The sequence below is a fragment of the Mirounga leonina genome, unplaced genomic scaffold, assembly GCF_011800145.1.
Source record: "Mirounga leonina isolate KUSES-001 unplaced genomic scaffold, KU_Mleo_1.0 Mir_101664, whole genome shotgun sequence".
Taxonomy (NCBI): Eukaryota; Metazoa; Chordata; class Mammalia; order Carnivora; family Phocidae; genus Mirounga; species Mirounga leonina.
Window position 1 is genome coordinate 19,858,918 of NW_023270175.1, and position 22,738 is coordinate 19,881,655.

Below are 22,738 nucleotides of genomic sequence, written 5' to 3' on the forward strand. Positions count from 1 at the left end.
ACCAAGTGTGTTCTCCAACCACAGTGGAATCAAACATGAAATCAATAACAGAAAAAATAACTAAAATCTTCAAAGTCTTGGAAACTAAACACACTCCTAAATTATCCATGAGTCAAAGAAGAAATGTCAGAACGTATCAAAAAGTGCTTGAAAATGAGTGAAAATGAAAACACGACATATTAAAATTTGTAAGAAAGTTACAGCACTAAATGGACACATTAGAAAGGAGGAATAGGGGGCGCCTGGGTGGCTCAGTCATTAAGCGTCTGCCTTTGGCTCAGGTCATGATCCCAGGGTCCTGGGATCGAGCCCTGCATCGGGCTTCCTGCTCCGTGGGAAGCCTGCTTCTCCCTCTCCCACTCCCCCTGCTTGTGTTCCCTCTCTCGCTGTGTCTCTCTCTGTCAAATAAATAAATAAAATCTTTTAAAAAATTAAATAAAAAATTTTTTAAAAAGAAAGGAGGAATAGTCTCAAATCAATAATCTAAGCTCCCAGCTCAAAAATCTAGAAAAAGAAAAGCAAAATAAACCCAATGCAATCAGAAGGAAAAAAATAATACAGAAGTAAATGAAATTTAAAATAGAAAAATAATAGAGAAAATCAACAAAACAAATGGTTTATTTTTTTATTTAAATTCCAGTTAGTTAACATACAGTGTAATATTAGTTTCAGGTGTACAGTATAGTGATTCAACCCTTCCATATAATACCCAGTGCTCATCACAGTGCCTTCCTTAATCCCTATCACCTATTTAACCCACACCCTCACCCACCCCTCCTCTGGTAACCATCAGTTTGTTCCCTATAGTTAAGAGTCTGTTTCTTAGTTTGTCCCCCCCATTTCTTTTTTCCCCTTTAATCATTTGTTTCTTAAATTCCATGAAAGAGTGAAATCATAAGGTATTTGTCTTTCTCTGACTGAGTTATTTTACTTAGTATAATACTCTCTAGGCTCCATCCACATCACTACAAATGGCAAGATTCCATTCTTTTTTATGGCTGAGTAATATTCCATTGTGTCTTTTTTATCCATCATCAGCTGATGGACACTTGGGCTGTTTCCATAATTTGGCTATTGTAAATAATGCTGCTATAAACATAAAGGTGCATGTATCCCTTTGAATTAGTATTTTTCTATTCTTTGGGTAAATACCTAGTAGTGCAATTGCTGGATCATAGGATAGTTCTATTTCTAACTTTTTAAAGAACTTCCATATTGTTTTCCACAGTGGCTGTACCAGTTTGCATTCCCACCAACAGTGCAAGAGGGTTTCCCTTTCTCCACATCCTCACCAACACCTGTTGATTCTTGTGTTGTTGATTTTAGCCCTTCACACAGGTGTGAGATGATATCTTATTATAGTTTTGATTTGCATTTCCCTGATGAGTGAGGTTGAGCATCTTTTCCTGTGTCTGTTGGCCATCTGTATGTGTTCTTTGGAAAAACGTCTATTCATGTCTTCTATTTTTTAATTGAATAATTCATTTGGGGGGTGTTGAGTTTTATAAGTTCTTTATATATTTTGGATACTAAGCCTTTATTAGATATGTCATTTGAAATATCTTCTCCCATTCTGAAGGTTGCCTTTTAGTTTTGTGGAAGCTACAAAACTGTGGAAAGTACAGCACGTCAGTGTGTCCTGACAGCTGGGTCCCTGATGGGTCTGGATGACATTATCTCACAGCAGCTGGTAGAGAAGTGAGGTCTGCAGGAACACGAGACTGCCTGGATCCTGTCCATGGTCTCTCTGGGCTGTGGTTTTGTGGGCTCTGTAGTAGGAGGCCAGTAAAGGGTTTTGGACCAGTTCATCCCTAGCACCACCAAAGTAGATGCACTAAAGAAGATGCTATTGAATCAGGGGGGCTTTGCCCCATGTTCTCTAGGCTGGTTCCTCCCATTGGTAAGAGCACTCAATGGACTGTCAGTCCAGGACAAGTGGGCCAAGCTACAGCAGGATTATCCCAATGCCCTCATCACCAACTACTATCTGGCCTGCCATGCAGTTAGCCAACTTCTACCTGTTTCCCCTTCATTACATGTTGGCCGTTGTCCAGTGTATTGTTGTTATCTGGAACTCCTACCTGTCCTGGAAGGCACACCAACTCTAGGCCTGCCTCACTCCATTGTCTCCACCTTGCAGTGATCCAGCTTGACACTGGAGTAGTCAAACTCCTCAAAGTGGGCACATCTGTTTTCATGGGGTTCAACTGCCAGTCAGAACTTAATGGGTTTAGCATCTGACTCCTTTTGAAATCATTAAAACCTTTAGAATGGTCCTCTACTCAAAACAAACAAATGATTGTTCTTTTAAAAGACCAATAAAGTTGACAAACCTCTAGAAAGACTGACAAAGGAAAAAAGAGAAAACACAAATTACCAATGTAAGCAATGAAACAAGATATCACCACTAACCCTGTAGATATCAAAACAGTAAGAGAATGGTATGTAAAACTGTACACACACAAATTCAACAACTCAGGTGATATGGACTGATTCTTCAAAAAATACCAACTATCACACCCTCACCCAATATAAAATAGATAATTTGACTAGCACTGTAACAAAATTAAATTTAGTAGAATTATACCAAATGTATAAAGAATAAATGCCAATTCCATACAATATCTTCCAGATAATAGAAGAGGAAGAAACAATTCACAATTCACTTCATAAAACTAGTATTAGCCTGATACCAAAACCAAACATAGTGTAAGAAACTGTACCAGACCAATGTTCCTCATGAATACATATGTAAAAGTCTCTAACAAAATAACAGAAAAAAAAATTCGGCTACACATAAAAGTAATTATACACCAAGATCAAGTACAATTTAGACCAAGAATGCAAGGCTGATACAATATTACAAAAATTGATCAATGCAATCCATATTAATAGGCTAATGAAGAAAAATTACATGACCATATCAATTGATGCAGAAAAAAAAAAAAAACATTTGACAAAGTTCAACACCATCGTGATAAAAATTTCAGAAAGGGCACCTGGGTGGCTCAGTTGGTTAAGCGACTGCCTTTGGCTCAGGTCGTGATCCTGGAGTCCCTGGATCGAGTCCTGCATCGGGCTCCCTGCTCGGCAGGGAGTCTGCTTCTCCCTCTGACCCTCCCCCCTCTCATTTGCTCTCTCTCATTCTCTCTCAAATAAATAAATACAATCTTTAAAAAAATTTTCAGAAAAATAGGAATAGAGAGGAACTTTCTCAACTTGATATAGAGCATCTACATAAATACTACAGCTAACATACTTCAATAGTGAAAGACTGAATGGTCTCCCACTAAGACAAAGAACAAGGCATGGATGTCCATTCTCACCACTCTTATTCAGCCTAGTGTTGGAAGGTCTAGCCAGTGCAATAAAGCAAGAAAAGACAAGACATACAGATGGAAAAGAAAGAAGAAAACTGTCCCTACTTGAAAATGATATGCTTGTCTACATAGAATACCCCAATAAATCTACCCAAAAAAAATCCTCCCAAACTGAGTTTTTGTGAGTTCAGCAAGGTTGCAGGATAGAAGATAATCATATGAGAATCAATTGTATTTCTTTTCTTTTAATTTTATTTATTTATCAGAGAGAGAGAGCGCACAAGCAAGGGGACAGGCAGGCATAGGGAGAAGCAGGCTCCCTGCTGAGGAAGGAGCCTGATGTGGGACTCGATCCCAGGACCCTGGGATCATGACCTGAGCCAAAGGCAGATGCTTAACCGCCACCCAGGTGTCCCTGTATTTCTATATAATAGCAATGAACACATGGACACTAAAATGAAAAATACCATACCACTTAGAATTGCTTTTAAAATAAAATACCTAAGGGCAAATCTAACAAAATACATACAGAACTTACATGCTGAACACTACATAACGCTGATGAAAGAAGTCAAATACAATCGAAATAGATAAATCTAAATAAATACAATCTAAATAAATAAATAACATGTTCATGGGTTGGAAAATTCGACATAGTAAAGATCTAAATTCTCCCCAAGTTGATATACAGATCTAACGCAATTCTTATAAAACTCCCAGCAAGACTTTTTTCGTAGATATACACAAGATTATTCTAAAATGTATATGGAAAGGCAAGGGAACTAGAGTAGCTAAAACAATTTTACAAAAAAAAAAACGAATAAAGGGGCGGCTGGGTGGCTCAGCCAGTTAAACAGCTGCCTTCGACTCAGGTCATAATCCCAGGGTCCTGGGATTGAGCCCTGCATCAGGCTCCCTGTTCAATGGGCAGCCTGCTTCTCCCTCTCTACCACTTGTGCTCTCTCACTTGCTCTCTCTCTCAAATAAATAAAATCGAAGAAGAAGAAGAAGAAGAAGAAGAAGAAGAAGAAGAAGAAAGTGGGAGGAATCAGCTTACCTAAACTCAAGATTTATTATATATAATATATATATGTATATAGTAATCAAGACTATGTGGTATTGACATAGAGACACATAAATCAATGGAACAAAAGAGAGAACCTATAAAAAGCCGCATACAAATATGTCTGACTGATTTTAAAAGCAATTTAATAAAGGATACCTTATAAAAAATTAACTCAAAATTGATCAAGGATTTAAATTTAAAATACAAAACCATGAAAGTTTTGGAAAAAAAACATAGGAGAAACATTTGAGATTTACGGCTAGGCAAAGAATTCTTAGACTTGACAACAGAAGCACAATTCATAAGAGAAAAATTGATAAATTGGACTTTATCGAAATTAAAAATGTTTGCTCTGAAAAAGACCCTGTCAAGAGCATGAAAAGACTAACTACACAGTGGGACAAAATATTTGCAAAGTACAAATCTAACAAAGGACTTTTATCTAGAACATAATAAGAACTCTTAAAACTCAAAATTTTAAAAAATCCTGTTAGAAAATAGGCAAAAGACATGAACAGACATTTAACCGAAGAGGATGTACAGATGGCAAATAAATACATGAAAAGTTGCTCAACATCATTAGCCACTAGAGAAATGCAAATTAAAACTATAAGATATGACTACACACTTGTCCGAATGGCTAAAATAAAAAATTGTGACTCTAAATGCTGGTGAGGATGCAGAGGAACTGGATCTCTCCTATGTTGCTGGTAGGAATGCAAAATGATATATCCAATGTGGAAATGGTTTGGCACTTTCTTATAAACGAAACATGCAATTATCATACAACCCAGAAATTGCACTCCTGGGCATTTGTCCCACAGAAACGAAGACTTATGTTCACACAAAAACCTGTACACAAACATTTATAACAGCTTTATTCATAATAGACAAAACCTGGAAATAACCCAGATGTTCTTTAATGGATGAATGATTAAATTGTGATACATCCATACCATGAAATACCACTCAGCAATAAAAAGGCTTAAACTATCAATACATGGATAAATCTCCATGGAATTATTCTGAGTGAAAAGAAAAAAAAACAGTCCCAAAAGTCCACATACTATATTACTTTATTTATTTAAGAATCTTGAAATGACAAAATTTGAGAATGAGGAACAAATTAGTGGTTTCCAGCGGTTAAGGGGGGGGTGGGGGTAGCTATAAAAGGACAACACAAGGGATACTGTGGTGATGGAAATATTCTGTATCTTGACTATCAATGTCAAAATCCTGGTTTTGATAGTGTACTATAGTTCTGCAAGATGTTACCATTGTAGAAAACTGGGCAAGGGTACATGGGATCTCTCTGCATTATTTCTTACAACTTTTGTGTACATTCATTTCAAAATAAGTTTAATTAAAATAATTATTGTTTTTAATTAAGCAAAAAAAGGAAGCAGTTATTAACTTCAGGATGAACAAAAAGTTGTATACAGAAAGACATAAGCATCACAGTATGCTACTTGGCTCAGCAGTGCACCACACTTACATAGTTATCCTAAGACAAATACTGAATACTGATTTGAAAAAGATGATTTAATTATATTGTGTGGATGTAGAGAAAAGAAGATGAGCAGGGGATAAAGTGAGTGCTAAATCCTCATATTCCATAACAGAATGTCAATAGATGCTGTCTAAAATTCATATATCGGGAAATAGCAATAAAAACATATTACTTATACAAATGGAAAACAACTACCAGAAGGATTAGTCAAAAAGACTTAAGTGGACAAGCTAGATGTGAAGGGAGGGAGAGAATGGGCAGGGCCCTGCTAACTTGAAAGCCTTTTGTTAGTATTTTATATTTTACCATTGTGCAATGTATTGATAAAATTTGGTAAACTTTTTAAGGAAGGGGAAGCACCAACCTCCTAAATAACAAATCCAGTGTCCTCTTCTCTAGCCTCAGCTTCCTAGACCTTTCTGCACTATTTGAAACTATCGATTATTGATTCCTTCCCTGACCAGCATAACACTGTATCTCTCCATGCTCTCCTGTCCTTTCCATTCCCACTCCTCCAATGCTAGTTCGGAACCTTATTAAATCTCACCCGAACCAATGCACTGGCCTCCACCCTCCTACCCACCTCCTTGGTGCTGTCAAATAAAATTTTCTTATGAAGCATCTGTCATCCTATGAATGCTCTACTGCAGCAGTTGGCAACCTAAGGCCCACAGGCCAAATCCAGACTTCTACCTATTTTGGTAAATAAAGTCTTTTTGGAACACAGCCATGCCCATTCATTAATCTATTGTCTATAGCTACTTTGTTGCTACAATGACAGAGTTGAGTAGTTGTGACAGATACCTTCTGGCCTGCAACGCCTGAAATATGTACTGTCTGGTCCTTTACAGAAAAGTCTGTGGATCCCTCATCTACTACAAGACAAATATATGTCTCATTGTACTCAGAAGTACCTTTGTTTGTTCCCAGACCCCTCTTTCACATGAACCAAAGTAGTTATTTCAAAGCTTCTCCAACATTTCTGAGCCTACTATTCTAAGATCTCTTCCATCAGTCACAGAGGAATAAAGGTCATCAAATAAGAATACTTCAACCACTCTGCTTCAAGCCCCAGCACTGCTTGTATTTGCTCTTGTACATACTTCATTCTTTCTGGAATGTAAGCTCCATACCAACAAAGTTTTTTCCTGTTTTTTTAAACTGCTACATCTTTAACACCTACAACAGTGTCTAGTAGGGCATAGAGGCTCCATAAACCTTTGTTAAATGAAATTATCTTCAATTTCAGTAGAATAGGTGCCACTCCTCTTACCTCAAGGCTAAACTTCCCACCTGTGCTCTGGATCTCCTCCGGTTCCACCTCTCTAGGGACCTCAGCTCATTGATAGATCCTTTCCTTTCCTACATCGCCAACCTTACCCTCTCCCTTTAGTGTACAATTGTGCTCATGTCTCTCCTGGTATACATGCATATATAAATAATAAACTATCACCCAGCTGCTCACCTCTCATTCACAGCCAAATATCTTGAAAGAGTTGTCTGTATTCAGTCTCCACTTCTTTTCCTCCATTAAATTCTCAATTCACTACAATCTGGTTTCAGCCCCCACCACACCACTGAAATGGCTTCAGTTAAAGTTAGCAATCCCCTCCATGGTGCAAATTTAGTTACCCATTCCTGCCTGGTTCTGTCTATGTCTCGGTCTCTCCCCCCTCCCCAACCCCCAAGTATCTATCTATTCCTTATATTTCTCCTCTGGAATTATGTCCTTGGCTTTTTTCTGTACTCTACATACTCTGCCTAAACTCCGCATTCACTTTAATGGCTAATTGTGATCTATATCAAAGGTGGAAAACTGGCTGCTTGAAAACTCATATGGCTAAGTAGCTGACTTTTGTTTGGCTGACTTACCAGATTATTTTTAACTTTAGTGCCCTTGGGCAGGACCTATGCACATCTCCTCATTTTGTCATTACCCTATATCAGCCCCAGACTGAATCATCCATTTATGTTACCTGCCTGGATCCTAAAGACATTTGATTAGCAACTCCTGGCTACTGTGACTCTCAAAACTATATCTGCAGCCCCAACTACATTCGTGCACTCCAAATAACGTATCCAACTTTTTGCTATTATCTCCATTTGAATATCTGACAGGCCCCTCACATTCAACATAGGTAAAACTTAGCTATAGGTAAGACTTCCCTCTCAAATCTTCTCATACACCTGTGTCCCCCTCTAAGTGAATGGCTCTCTCTGACACCCAAGTCCAAGCCTGAAATTCAGCCTTACATTCTATTACCCACCTTGTCACTTGCATTCCATTGATTAGTGAGTCCTGTCAATTCTACCCACATCAATCTCTCCTAGATGTATGTATGACCTCTTCTTCCTCCCCACTGCTATATTTTTAATTCCAAGTTGTGTCATCTTCACCTTGGATCACTACGATAGCCTCTTTAAGGCTTTTCATGATCAGCTCCCCATTGACCCCTCCAGCCTCATCTCTTTACCACTCAATTCACACCCTAGGTTCAAGCCTACCACTCTCAGGAACTCTCCAGGCTCTCTACACCTCAGTGACTTTGCATACTCTCTCTGTTTGAAATGTTCTTCCCATTTTTCTGCTCGAAAAACCCTTCCTCAGTCCTCTGTTTCAGAAAAACCCATACTCTCCTTCATATTTCAACTCAGACATTACCATTCCTAGAATGCCTCTCTTGACCCCTCACATCCTGTCTAGGATAGGTGCTCTCAGCACTTTTCACCCATATCCCCCACTGAACTAGTTTCCTATGATCAGGGAAGGTATTCATCTCTAAACACCACACAATTTTTAAAATGTCTAGCACATAACAGTCCATCAATAAGATTTCTTGGTTGAATGTTTCCTGGTATAAAATCTACCTTTATTAGATTGGTGACCAAGAGTTTTTGCAACAGCTCCATAGCTCCATTTTCATCCATATCTCTCACTATACCAGTACATGTATCTAATGCTCCAAACAATGTAAAGAGTCAAAAATATCACATTATATGTTTTGACCAGGGAGAAAGTCTGTAAAACCCAATAGTTATATTCACAAATTTAGATAAACTGCCACTGTGACTCTTGAATAAGTAACCAAATTGGTCTACTTCATTCCCTGAAGCCCCTGTGCTGGTTTCCCACATCTATCATTGCTCATGGTCTCTTCAATCTCTCTTCTTACAATAAGTCTGTTTCTCATACACCAGATTAAATACTGTCTTCCTGAAACCTGACCAGTTCTACCTAGCCAGAAATAGAAATGATTGCTTCTTCCCCTGAGCTCCTCCATAACTTGTATTCTCTGATAACTATCCAATTTCTCCTTGTTTTGTAGTTTTTTGTGTGCATAGCTTTTATCCACTTCCAGACTATAATCTTCCACAGAGGAAGGAACATGTCTTTTTTAACCTTTGAATGCCTTATAACATCCTGAACTTAGCAGGAACTCAGTGCATATTTTAAATGAATATTAAACAAAATCAGATTAGAGGAAGCATTTCACCTAATTACAAATGTATTTGGCATTTGATTATCAGCCCCAAATCCAACTGCTTTGTGAATTTGGAAAAAATAAAACTTATCCATGGCAGTAATTAGTAATTATCATGGTACTTCCCATTTACAAATATTAACATAGGGAAAAGGGGTTTTCAAAGTTACTGAGAGGAGTAGACACTTTGGTTTCCATTTCTAAAACCTAAGCTACAGAATCCATTTTTATATGGTCTGCTTGGACAGTGAACTGATTGCCTCAGCCTCCTACTGAAACTATATTGGCAACTCAGAGGTATCTCTTCAAACCCTGAGTAGGTTCCCTGGAGCCTTCCTGAGATAAAGAGCTGTAATTTAATTTGCCATTACATAACCCAGTCACGGAAATCACGAAGGAGCTCATGTTTTCATTCCCTTCATAGTAGACATTTAATTATATGATAATTACTTACAGCTTGCTGCTCAGCTTCTACTTTTATGAAATGTAAATTACACTTCACTCAAAAGTGCAAGATGAGCATTTAAAATACTTCACTAAATAGATTTAAAGAATTTCCTGACATTTTTTCCCCCAGGCCAAGAATTAGAAAGGCAATATACCATTAAAAGAAACTTTCATTTAGATACCAGGAAAGTTGAATTCTTGATAAATAAATACCTCAAAGGGAGAAAAACTTCCAAGTTAAAAAAAATGTATATTGGGTTTTGAATAAGCTCAGTGGCCTCAGTGAAGCCAAAGCTCATCTCTCAGAATAAGTAAACTACTTTATCAACTGTGCTTTACTGGTAGATTCATTAACTGAGTTTTACTGGCAACGCTGAAGAAAAGAAAGTGATGGCAATGATAAAAATGATACAATTTGAAGGACTACTTTTCAAAATGAATGTCAAATCTATCTTATTATTCTTCTGGCATTATTTTCACTTGATTCTAGAATTACAGACTCCTAACAGAGGTGAAATGATTGGGGAAATCATCATTTACATTGCTACATTACGTATTTAAGTAGAAAACGTAGTCTAAGGAATGCAAAGCCACAGCTGACTCAAAGGAATCATGAACCATTCTCCTTAAACCTTGAACCTTGCATTTAGAGGCTTTGACATTGTTTATCACCAGCTCAAAATTTAAAAGTGTTCAGGATAAGTCTCCATATTTGTCTCTGGCTTCTCATCCAGAGTCTTGACAGAAAAGTTCAAAGGAATTGGAAAATAAACAATAACCAGAAAAGCAGACAGGTCACTTAAATTTTCAAATGGTAAATAAATACATAGACATTTAAGTAAATTATTTGCCATTGTTTGATCAAGAAATCACTAAGAATTCAAGGTCAATTACCACTGATAACAGTAAAAGACCTTACACTTGTAGGGAATTTTTTAATTTCAAAACATTTTCACACAAAATCATAACATATTAGAGCTAGAGAGCATCTTAAAAATCATCCAGTGTAATCCCCCTCTTCTTTAATATACTTATTCTTGTTTTATTTATTTTTATAAACTCTTAATTAACTTGTAACATATATACAATAAAGATAAATCTGAAATGTACAAATTAACTTTTATAAAGTGAGCATACCTGTATTACCACCACCTAGATCAGGACTTAGAACTAGATCAGCATTCTAAAAGCCTCCTTCTGGTCTATCACTCCTCTGATTTCTATCACCATAGACTAATTTTGCCTGTGTTTGAACTTGACATAAATAGACTCTCTATTGCATCCGACTGCTTTCTTAGACTTATATCTATGAGATCTATCCAGTTGTTTTGTGTAATATAGTTTGTTCTTTTTTAAAAAAAGAGAGATTTTATTTATTTATTTTAGAGAGAGAGAGCACGAGGAAGAGGGGCAGAAGGAGAGAATCCCAGGCAGGCTTACACTGATCTCAGAGCCCTACACAGGGCTTCATCTCACGACCCTGAGATCAGGACCTAAGCCAAAACCAAGAGTTAGAGGCTTAACTGACTATACCACCCAGGCACCCTTAGTTTGTTCTTTTTAATTGCTGTGTAACATTCTATTATTTAAATAGACCACAATTTATTTATCTATTCCAATGCTGAGGAACATTTAGATTGCTTTCCATTTGGTGCCATTAAAATAATGCTGCTATAAACATTTTTTACATATCTTTTGGTGCACACATATATACATTTCTGTTGGTATATACATATAGGAACAGATTTATTAGATCTTGGGTACATATAGATTCAACTTGAGTAGATACTGTCAGTTTTCCAAAGTGGTTGTACCAGTTTACATTCCAATCAGTAGTAAATTAGAGTTCCATCAGCTCCCCATCCTTGACAATACTTAGTGGTATTAATCTTTTTAATGTTAGCTATCCTGATAGGTGTCTAGTGGTATTCTGTTGTTTTAATTTGCATTTCCCTGATGACTAATGATGCTTGTTAACCATTTCAATATCCTGTTTTGCGAAATATCTGTTCAAGTCCCTAAAAATTTTGAATTTGGTTTTATCTATGTTTTTTAATTGAGTTGTAAGAGTTCTTTATATATCCTGAATACAAGCCCTTTGTCAATTGTGTATATCACAAACATTTCTCCCACACTGGTTTGCCTTTTCATTCTCTTAATGGTGTTTTTTAGATAAACAGAAATTCTTTATTTCATAAAGTCCAAAAGAGAGGGCTCAAATTAGCAATATAAGGAAAAAAGAGATATCACTGCAGATATTATATATGTTTAAAAAATAATTTAAAAAAAACTCTATGCCAACTTTTTTGGCACAGTAAGTTAATGCATTGTCCATTTTCATCCTATAAGCTATTACTACTATATAAGTCTAAAAAAAAGAAAGATTAGAAAATGACCAAGGGATTTTACTTCACAACTGTGGAAAGATTATTTACTTATTCCACATGGTTTTATATATTCTAAATGTTCAATATTATGAAGCAAAGCGGATATAACAATGAACAAAAAAGACTAGTCCCTATCTTTATGGAGCTTACAAACCTATAAGAGAGAAATATTAATGATCACCTTAATAACTCATTACCATTATGGTATGTGCTACATAGAAAAGCTACAGGGTTCTATGCATGTGTATAATGGGGGCCTAAATAGAGTACGGGGCCATGGAAAACTTATCTGAAAGAGTGACATATAAGCTGAGACTTGAAGGATGGTTAGGAGCTTGCTATGTGAAAGGAGGTGGAAGAACAAGGAAGATGATGAGAAAGGGAAATTCAGAAAGAATGAGAACCCTCTCCCACCCCATCCCTGATGTGCTTGCAGAGAAACACTTGTGCATGCTCACATGCACGAGCGTGTGCACGCACACACACACACACACACACACACTAGCATGCACACATGCACATTGCCTACCCAGAGTAATATGAGCCTTGTGACCTGGAAACCCGGGGGTTCAACAGCTTCAGGTCAAAGTTAAGAGAATATGTTCTAAATCCAAAGGAGGCAAAGAGCTAAACTGATGTCCTAAAATGGAAGTGGCTCTGAGGTTTGGTACCTCAGATAAAGAGGTACCTAGAGTTTCAAGACAGTATCCTCAAAACTGGCAGGGCTACTGGAGTTTTACAGATTCTACAAGTAGAGGGTATAGGCACCCTGTTCTTTGACAGTGCTCAGGGAGGTGACAAGACCTCAGAGGAAAATGGCACTATGGTATACAAGGAAGGCTAGACTCCAGGCCACGCTGGGGCTCCCACCCTGGATAGAGGTGTGCCCTCTTAGCAGATTAAATTATGTTTAGAGAATAAAAAATATACAGTACTTCTTTCACTCCATATTTTAGAGTAAAATGCATGCCCACCACAAGATTGAATACTGGGGGGGAGTAGTGGAGTCTGGAAAGAGTCTCAAAGTGGTTTGGGCTGAGATACAGGTGTCTTTTCTAGTCTTCCCTTGGTCATGAGTGGAGAAGGAGCAGTTAAAGGTGCAGGGCCAGGGTGAACAAATACTTAGTGAATGAAAAAAGAATGGTCCTGGTCCCTTCAGGGACCCATTCCAATCTCCAGAAAGTCATTCTTTCTATCTGACCTCCATCTCTCCCACAGGAGAAATACATAGAAATTTAGGCTGCCTTGCCTTAATCTATTGCTTCCCAGCAGTGAAAGTAGGCCTCCCAAGTGGCCGCCAAGGTTACAGGGGCAAAAATGTGCTTTATGCTTAACTGGGAAAGATGCTACTCCTTGAGCTATGTGTCATTAGTGGATCCTAATGTCATTAGGTACAAGAATAAAAATAGAATAAAGAATAAAAATTTGCATAGAAATCATTGCAGAGAATTGTTTCTTCCCCATGCCGGTATTGATTTTCCAGCACTGTTATCTGCTTAATGCTACTGCTTTTAATTGATTACTCTAGAGGAGTTCCTCAATAGCAGGATTCTTCAACTGAGACACTAGGACATTCATTGAATGTGATTCGACAACCTCGATTGACTCTGGAGACCTGCCTATCCATGGAGCAATCACAGCAGCCCCACACGCCTTAATAAATAATGTGGCCCTTCCAAATACTCAGGCTACAGCCCAGTTAAAAATATGAACCTGTCTGGTTCTGTTTACCTGCTAAAAATCGATGATCAAGTCATACATTTGTAACTACACATAAAGGTGGGTATCAAGGCTTATTTTAAAACTTCTTCTTGTTTCTACCTCTGTATATATGGGGAAACTGAAATGCCTGAATTCACCCTCCTGCCTTAGCAGTTGAGTAACTCTAGCTAGAATCTCCTTTGACTAATCAGGGCTATTTCAGTGTGAAATATTTGGAACACCATTGTCACTACTGAGACTAGAGAAGCTGAAAAGTGTTGGAGTGAAAGCATACTGAGGTAAGGACAGCTCAGGGGAGCACTTTAATACATACTAACTTACCCAATCCCCAGCAGGAGCTTCTTGTCTTCTGATTCAATTTTCTCCTAAATGTTGGCCCCAGGAGGAAGGCTCTGGTTCAGCAAGTCAATCCAGTTGACCAAATATAGAGTATCTTAGTAGGGTTGATATATATGTCAACTCACAAATTCAGATGCTCAAGAATTTTTTGTATAACTTTGTCTACTTTGAGCCCCCATACCTCCAGGTAGTATAAAACTTAATCACAGTCAATTCAAGCACTCCCCACAATCTCTGGGGTTGTGACTAAGACAAGCAGAAAGTATTTAGTCTTCAGCTGCTTCTTCCATCCATCCTGGGGTCCGGTCATCTGTGGCCTTGATTATCCACGTGAGGATATTCAAATTCCACCCAGGTCTCAATCACAGTTGTACTCGGATCACTGCTGTGCTTCCTCAACCCTAAGTTTAAATTTTCTCAGGTCTCAGGGCCCTTTGTGACTATCTAGAAAACAGTTGATTCTCCCATACCTTACCAGAATCCAGAGAATTATAAGATCGCTCAAGCCCAGTCTCCCATGATATAATATATGCAGCCAACTCTACTAGCTTTGGTGCTAGGCTGTGTTCAGCAGGACTCTTCAAGCCTTGTTGCCTTCCCCTACGCAGGGAGAGGCAAGGCACAGTCTCTTGCTCAGATTTCTCCATCACCCCCCCCATTTAAGTATTATATTATTTATTTAACTTGAGTCTTGGCTCACAGGGACACATTATACCACCTCTCTTAAGGGACTTACCAAGAACACATTCCTTTGCTCTAACTCTCACTCCTCTCATATCCCATAGAATTTTCATCTAGCCTGAGGAGAGAAAAACCTGCTCTGATTGGTCCTTTATCCTTTCAAATCTATTGTGTATGTCATAAGTGTATGTTCTAAGTTCTTTAAGCTCAAAAGTCCTGGTTCCTGAAACTATAAAGAGGATTTTAAAACTCAAAGGCTAAGAATTAACTTTTTTGTTTTCCATTCTACTCTAATAACCTTTCCCTTAGGAGATGTCTTTGCTAAATACGGGAAGGGCTAGGTATAAGGACACACACACACACACACACACACACACACACACTTAGGATAATTTATTAAAACATTATCCAAACATGCTACTATATACTTAAGGTTATAGCAGAAACTAGAGGAGACAAAAGATACAGTCTGTGTGCTAAAGAGAATATAGTTTCATTATGCAGACCATGATTTATATAGCTGAGACACTCAAAATATGCATTGTCTCATATAATCCAGGGATAGCTTGAATGCTACTCAAAATGCTATAAAGAAGCCAAATAAAAGAGCTATCAATATGAACCATAGGGGTCAGAGACAGTTCCGTGGAAATGACTGACCTGAAAGGAAGGAGGTAGAGAGGAGGAGGTAATAAATGAATAATTTCATCTCAAAAACTTTTCTCCAGGCAGGTGTCATGTCCCTTATATTAGGCCTTTTATGGTGTTTTCACGGTCCTCCTGTGTTTTTTATGAAAAGGCCTATATGTCTTCCTAAAATTGATGTGCCCTAGAGGTCAATTCACTTATTATTCAACACTACTTATTAAACATCTACAGTATGCTGAGCCCCAAGTTAGGTACCTTTAGGGCTATTTGTATAGATGAGAACAACCTGGATCTCTTACCAAGACGGAACCATATAACAGGCAGTATGGTATAGACCAGTGATTCCCACATTTGAGCATCAAAGTCACCTGGAGAACTTATTAAAACACAGATGGCTAGGCCTCATCTCCAAAGTTTCTGATTCAGTAAGTCTATGGCAGTTGAGAATTTGCATTTCTACTGAGTTCCCAAGTGATGCCGATGCTGATGGTCTGGCAAAAACAACTAGCAAAATGGTTAAGAACCCACAAGATTTGGGCGCCTGGGTGGCTCAGTTGTTAAGCATCTGCCTTCGGCTCAGGTCATGATCCCAGGGTCCTGGGATCGAGTCCCACATCGGGCTCCCTGCTCGGTAAGAAGCCTGCTTCTCCCTCTCCCACTCCCCCTGCTTGTGTTCCTGCTCTCGCTGTCTCTCTCTCTCTGTCAAATAAATAAATAAAATCCTTAAAAAAAAAAAAAAAGAACCCACAAGATTTATAGTCAACTAGCTCTGGGTTTGAATTCTAGCTCTGGCACTTACTAGCTATGGAAACCTGAGTACATTATTTAGCTATTTTGAGCCTCAGGGGTTTTTTTTAATCTGTAACACTTCATACAATGAGATTCAGTAAACATATTTGAGATATACAGTATGTCTAGGCACAGGGGAAATAGCAGTGAACAAAATAGCTGTAGACTCTCTGGGGGTGACAACTGTTAAAACTGTAAAAGTACTGTATAATTATCGCCGTGATTAATACTATAAAGAAGGGCAAGGTGTTACGGAAAACAGGACAACTTAAGCCAGATTGAATGGTCAGAGAAGACATTACTGAAGCAGACTGATACCTGATCTGTAAGTAAGAGGACCCTTGTTAATTAGTAGGATTAGTAGGGTAGGTCTGCTATTATTTGGAGCTGCTGGATGGGCAAGGGAAAATATGGCTAATAGTGGTATGTAGGGCTTCTGAGTGTAGCCAATAGAGAGTGGTAAGGTGAGGGGGCAAAGAGAGGCATGAGTTATAGAAAGGGTGGATGAGGCTGGGAGTAATAGGTGGGCTAGAGGGTATGGCTAATGGAGAAGGATATGGTGGTGGACATGACAGTGGGGAATTGTGGTAGGGTGATGAGGATATTGGGGAAGTAAAGCCTAATGGAAGTGGTGCATAGGAACTGATGAACTTGCTGCTCGTGGTAGGCAAGGTTAATGAATGTGACTTGTAAGTGATGGTGATGAGTGGAACCATTATAAAGAATAAGTAAACATTACTTTAGACAAATGAAGCAGAGAAGGCCTTCTTGATGTAGTGACATTTAAGTTGAGAATGGAAGGATAAAAAGAGGTGATGTATACTCCAAGCAGAACGAACTGCTCGTGCAACAGCTCTGAGACAGTAGGGAGCTAAGGATCCTATAGAAACCCAGTGCAGCTAGAGTGACAAGAGTAAAAAGGAAAATGGTAGAAGATGATGTTGGAGAGGTAGACAGGAGTCAAACCATGCAGAGCCTTATAGAGATTGGTGGAGTCTGGTCTTTATCTTAAGAGCAATTAGAAGCAATAAGATCATCTTAATATATTCAAAAGCTTACTCTGGCTACATTGTAGATAACATACTAGAGGGGGACACCAGTTAGGAGTTTGGAGAAGACTGAAATAACCCAGCAATTCAGCACCAAGTCACATTTTTCCACTGACAAAATATAAGTACCTCCATAATCGGAGCCCTTCTATGTCTTTCCTCCCTTGTGATTCCTTGCCCAATATCCCAGTAGTGGGACTAGATTTTCTACACAAAAATCTGTTTCCCAATCTGAATCCTTCTGAATCCCTCATAATCATACCATACTATATCATACCATAATCCCTTGATAATTGACAATCAACTAATCTGGACTCTGCCAATTTTTAAATGCTTGGGTGACCATTGTCAAGTGCCTCACTTCTGCTTAGCCAACAGCCTGGTTCTTCGTTTAGCTTGTCATTAAGGATATTTACTGCTTTTAGCCCTCTGTAGTCTGATTTGATTCTGAACCTACCCTGTAGTCTGATTTGATTCTGAACCTACCCTGATGGAACTCCAAATATCATGTATTCAAGCCTATGATAACCAACATTAAACCAGAGAATTACATCTTTGTCCTATCCCAGCCCTCCCCTGACCCACTAAGCCCTCCTGAATTCCTAAGTCTTGCTTACTCCTATCTGGCCTGTGCCACCCCTACCAAGCCCTGGTTCTACCATCAGGTATTACTGAAGTGCTAGAGCACCATTCAATAATAAGCATAGCCTGGGATTCAGACCACATCAGGTCTTGCTGTCTGAGAATTGGATGTGGGCTATTTGATATTCTTGGGCCCTTGTGATTTTACAACTCAGGCCTGGTAAACAAGTCAGAAATGCTCCTTTGCAATACCTGAGTCCCTCGTACAGTTTCTGGGAAGTCAGCACTCACATTTGAATGGATTTGGATTTGGCTGAGGCCTCCTAATAATTTAATAAGTGCATTTGTTATATATCCTAGACTACAGTCATCACTTGGGTGACATCATTCTACTCACTCTGAGGCAGTAACCCTGAAAAACAAAAAATATCTCCTTCCTGGGTTGCTGAAAGACCTTAGTAGCTATGTAGATCAGATATGTCTCTCTGATTGTTAGGTTAAGGCCCAACTGATCAGATCCATGATCCTCATGTTGAAGTCATTAAATTGCAAATGGAGATGGTGGGAGAAGATGAGGGAGAGGTGAAGCTACTAATGGGTTCAAAGTTCATCAGTTTTCTAGACCTTTGTTAGAGTTCTCTGGGAGCCAGATTAGAGGTAGTGGAGGCAAATGACCAAGTGTGATGATTGCAGACACAGATGGAAGGCTTTTTGGATTCAAGATCCTTCATGTATAAATCAGCTATTTCTCACTATAAAGACCAAAATACTTGGTAGGGGGAGTCAAGTGGTGAAAACAATTCTCTCTCAGAAAGAGTCATCTCACAAGTAATCTGGAAGATCTCTTGATCAAGACCAGCCAGGGGCTAGTGGCAAGAGTTTATAGGTTACAACAAAGAATTCCTAGGAGTGGGAAACTCAAGTCTCTGGGAAAGAATAGAAAAGTGTCTGGCAAGCCTAGCTAAAGAGCCTAAAGAGCTGAGCTCGAGTCTACAAAAGGCAGTAGAGGTGGCAAAATGTCAGAGTACCAGAAAGAGACCAAAACCAACAGGGGTAAACCAAAGAGTAGTCAGTCCCAAAGTCAGAGATTTTGTAGATTTGTATAGGCAAGCACAAGAAGTTCTTTCTTAAAGTTCACCAGGAGCTCTTTGGAATAGGCTTGAAACTGGATTAGTCACAAAGATGATGCTTACCATCCAAGGTGAGTTTTTTTACTGGTTGGCCCCAGTACAAAGTGTAATAAATGAAATTTAGTTTTTAGGTTCTCTCTCTTCCCTTTTTGGCAGCCTCTTACCCCAAGCATCACTTGCTACATCCAGCCACAAAGATCCCACCCATCAAGTCTATCCTCTCACAATGCCCCAAGGCCCAGAAATCCCTACAATCTGGGTCCCCTTCCATGCTCTCTGCCAGCCCATCAGATCAAAGCATAGCAGACTGAGTGTTGCCTAACACATTTTCCTTTGCATTTTAGTGGAAGCTTTTAACAATTGTCTTTCAGTGAGATCACCCAAAGCAATAATTCTAATATTGGGAACTTCCGGCTCTCCAGCATATCTAGGAGAATTTGGAGGACTGGTTTGAAACAACACAAATTTATTCTCTTATGGTTCTGGAGTTCAGAAGTCTAAAATGTGTTTCAGGGTCTTAAAGTCACAGTGTAGACAGGGCTGGTTCCTTCTGGAGGCCCTTAAGGGAAAATCCTTTTGCCATGGTCAGCTTCTAGTAGCTGCTTATATTCCTTGACTTTTGGTCCATTCCTCCATCTTCAAAGTGCATCATTCTAATCTCTGCTTCTGTCATCACATTGCCTTCTCCTCTGCCTCTGTCTCCTCCTGAGTCCCTCTTATTAGGACCCTTGTGATTATATTGGGCCCATCCAGATAATACAAAATAATCTTCCCATATGAAGATCCTTAACTTAATCATATTTGCAAGGGTTCCTTTTGCATATAAAATAACATTCCAGGGATTCCAGGGATTAGGACGTGGAAATATTTGGGGTATCATTATTCACCCTACCACAGGGAACATTTCAAACTGTACCATGGTTTAGACATTTTCCATGTCTACACATAGCTTATGGGTTAGAGATTTTAAAGAAATGTCAAATGACTCAGTGTTACCTTTACCCAGTGATCACCATCTTCCAAAGGCCTCTGTGGATGGAAGGAGGTGACTGGAGGGTGGGGGTGGGGGAATGCATATTACAAAAGTTCTGCAATGGTAAATTTGGAATTGGCCTCTTACCTGAGTAACTCCACTGCCAATTAGGATCAGGCTCTGCCTTCTACTTTCATTTGAAGCCTCATTTCATGACAATTCATTTCAGTGCTTCTGCTGCTTTTCCAATACAATTTGCTCTTGAGCCCAAATGGTGCTCTCAACCTGGTTGAAGATTGAAGGCCAGTTTCCTTCAACTCAGACCTTGATCGAGGAAATAGGAAGTGGACATTTGGAAAATTTATCTGGGAAGGGAGGGAAATTAAAACTGAAGGGAATCCAATTGTTCTTCAGAAATGTCTAAAAAAATTAGAGCAATGGTGACTCAAAATGACATGCTACTTAGCTTATAAGCTCTCACTTGTTCAGCACTCTGTAGGGCAGGAGACAGCCTGAGTTTCTGTGCCCAGGAAATCAGCACAAGTCTCAGAAGCTGAGGGCAAGGATGCTGTAGTGAGCAAGAAAAGATACTATCCAGGGCCATCACTTCCTAAAGTTTGTGTTCTACGAATAAATGTATATAATAGCTACCAGTGATTGTGTACTTACTATATGCTAAAAACTGTTAAGCACACCAAATGCATTGTCATTTCCTTAACCTTCATAACAGCCATATAAGGTAGTTAATACCACCCCATTTTATAGGTTAGGAACCCAAGGCACAGAGAGGTTAAGTGACTTGTCTGATGTCAGACAGTTCCTATGAGGTAGAGTTAAAGTTTGAGTGCAGGTATATCTGACTCCAAAGCCCATGCTGTTATTCACCATGCTATATTGTTCCACACAGACCTGTGCTTGAGGAATTCTGTGTTAAAGATGTGGAGGTTTATGGTGTCAAATGGGTCATCATACCTGCTCACTAAAACTACTGTCCTAAAGGACTTAATTTCCACATTGAGGGAAGCATTGGAGACAATTTCACCAGATGTGCATAAATTATAATATTTGGTAACAGGTGAGATCCAGGCATGTGTATCTTTAAAAAACAGTTATGTTGTCAGATGCTGGCCAGGGCCAAAGATAACATGACATATATATTATCATGTAGGGGTAAACCCCCTTCTGGAGAAAAACCGTGTCTGACCAGGGTGTTAATTCTAGCATACTTCCTACTTGGAATGATCCTCAGTTTTCTCTTCACATGCATTTTTAAAAAGCTCTATACAGTCATTCCCTATACACTTTATGAATGGAATAAGTTCTAGGTCTCATGTCCTCCAAGCAATAGTTTCCATATATCACCTGTTTCCAACCACCCAGACTGGTTCAAAGGTATGAAAGACTTCAAGGGCCTTGGATCTGAGATCTTTAAGAAAAAAAAAGAAGGCATATAGGTACCTTACTCAGAAGATTTAGAAAAGGTTATAATTATTTGTAAGATTGATTATAGGAGGCAGCTAAAGTTGTGCAGGGCCTCAGCTTAATGACCAAGGCAGGAAGTCAAGACTTGCTCATCAGGAGCTGCCCTTATGCCTCAAGCCAGTACCTACCACCTCCATTATATATTGTTTCAACATCTGCAGGTTTGGGCCACTCATTCAACAGACCTTTGTTAAAGGACCAACTATGTGCCCAGCACTATGCTAGACACTAAGAGGGGTACAAAGATGTACAAGACACAATTCTGCTCAAGATATTATATCTGTCTTGCTATTCAGACTCCCCAACAAGTATAGGAACCAAAGAAAAGTGCAGAAACAAAAGACAAAAATAGGTTCCGTGATCAAGTTCACTCAACTCTAGGTCATTTTCCTTTTTGTCCTGTTATTTCCTTGTCCCCTTCACCCCACAACTTTTCTGTCCCTGATCTCATTCTCTGAAGCTCAGACCACCTTTCCTCTTCTCTCCTCAAGTTATGGCCCATTTTTTGTACTTCACTATCTTCTTGCTGCTTCATGAAGATTTGCTCCCAACTCCTTTTGATACCTGATATCTTCACCTATTTGTAGTCATCACACTACCCCAACCCTAACATATTAACCACCAGCAACAACAACTAACACAACACAGCCTACAGTTTGAATTATGAGAGCATGTGAATTAAAAAACTGGCAACCACTTGGTGGCAGCATACCCAAATTCAAATAGCAGGAACTGTTGCTAAGTGAGAACAGCCTGAATTTACAAAACTAAAGTTAGAAAATGCCAGATATGCAAAGCTAAACTTAGAAAATGATAACCATGTCACAGCTATAAAGAAGTACCAGTTGTACTTAGGAAGACTGAATTGAGAGTGTGTTACAGTCCCAATAACTGCAGAGAAAGAAAGAGAGAGAGATGCAAAATTTATTATGGGATGGGGCGCCTGGGTGGCTCAGTCATTAAGCGTCTGCCCTCGGCTCAGGTCGTGGTTCCAGGGTCCTGGGATCAAGCCCCGCATCAGGCTCCCTGCTCGGCGGGAAGACTGCTTCTTCCTCTCCCACTCCCCCTGCTTGTGTGCCCTCTCTTGCTGTGCCTCTCTCTCTGTCAAATAAATAAAATCTTTTAAAAAAA

The 22,738-nt window shown here is 39.0% G+C and overlaps 1 protein-coding gene and 1 pseudogene across 4 annotated transcripts in view; one reads left to right on the forward strand and one right to left on the reverse strand.

The window, feature by feature from the left end:
- LOC118010695 overlaps positions 1–2,108 on the forward strand; it is a 29,556-nt pseudogene extending 27,448 nt beyond the window's left edge.
- Positions 1–22,738, reverse strand: part of SMARCA1 (SWI/SNF related, matrix associated, actin dependent regulator of chromatin, subfamily a, member 1) — a 776,730-nt gene that overhangs the window by 590,330 nt on the left and 163,662 nt on the right. The window lies entirely within an intron of this gene.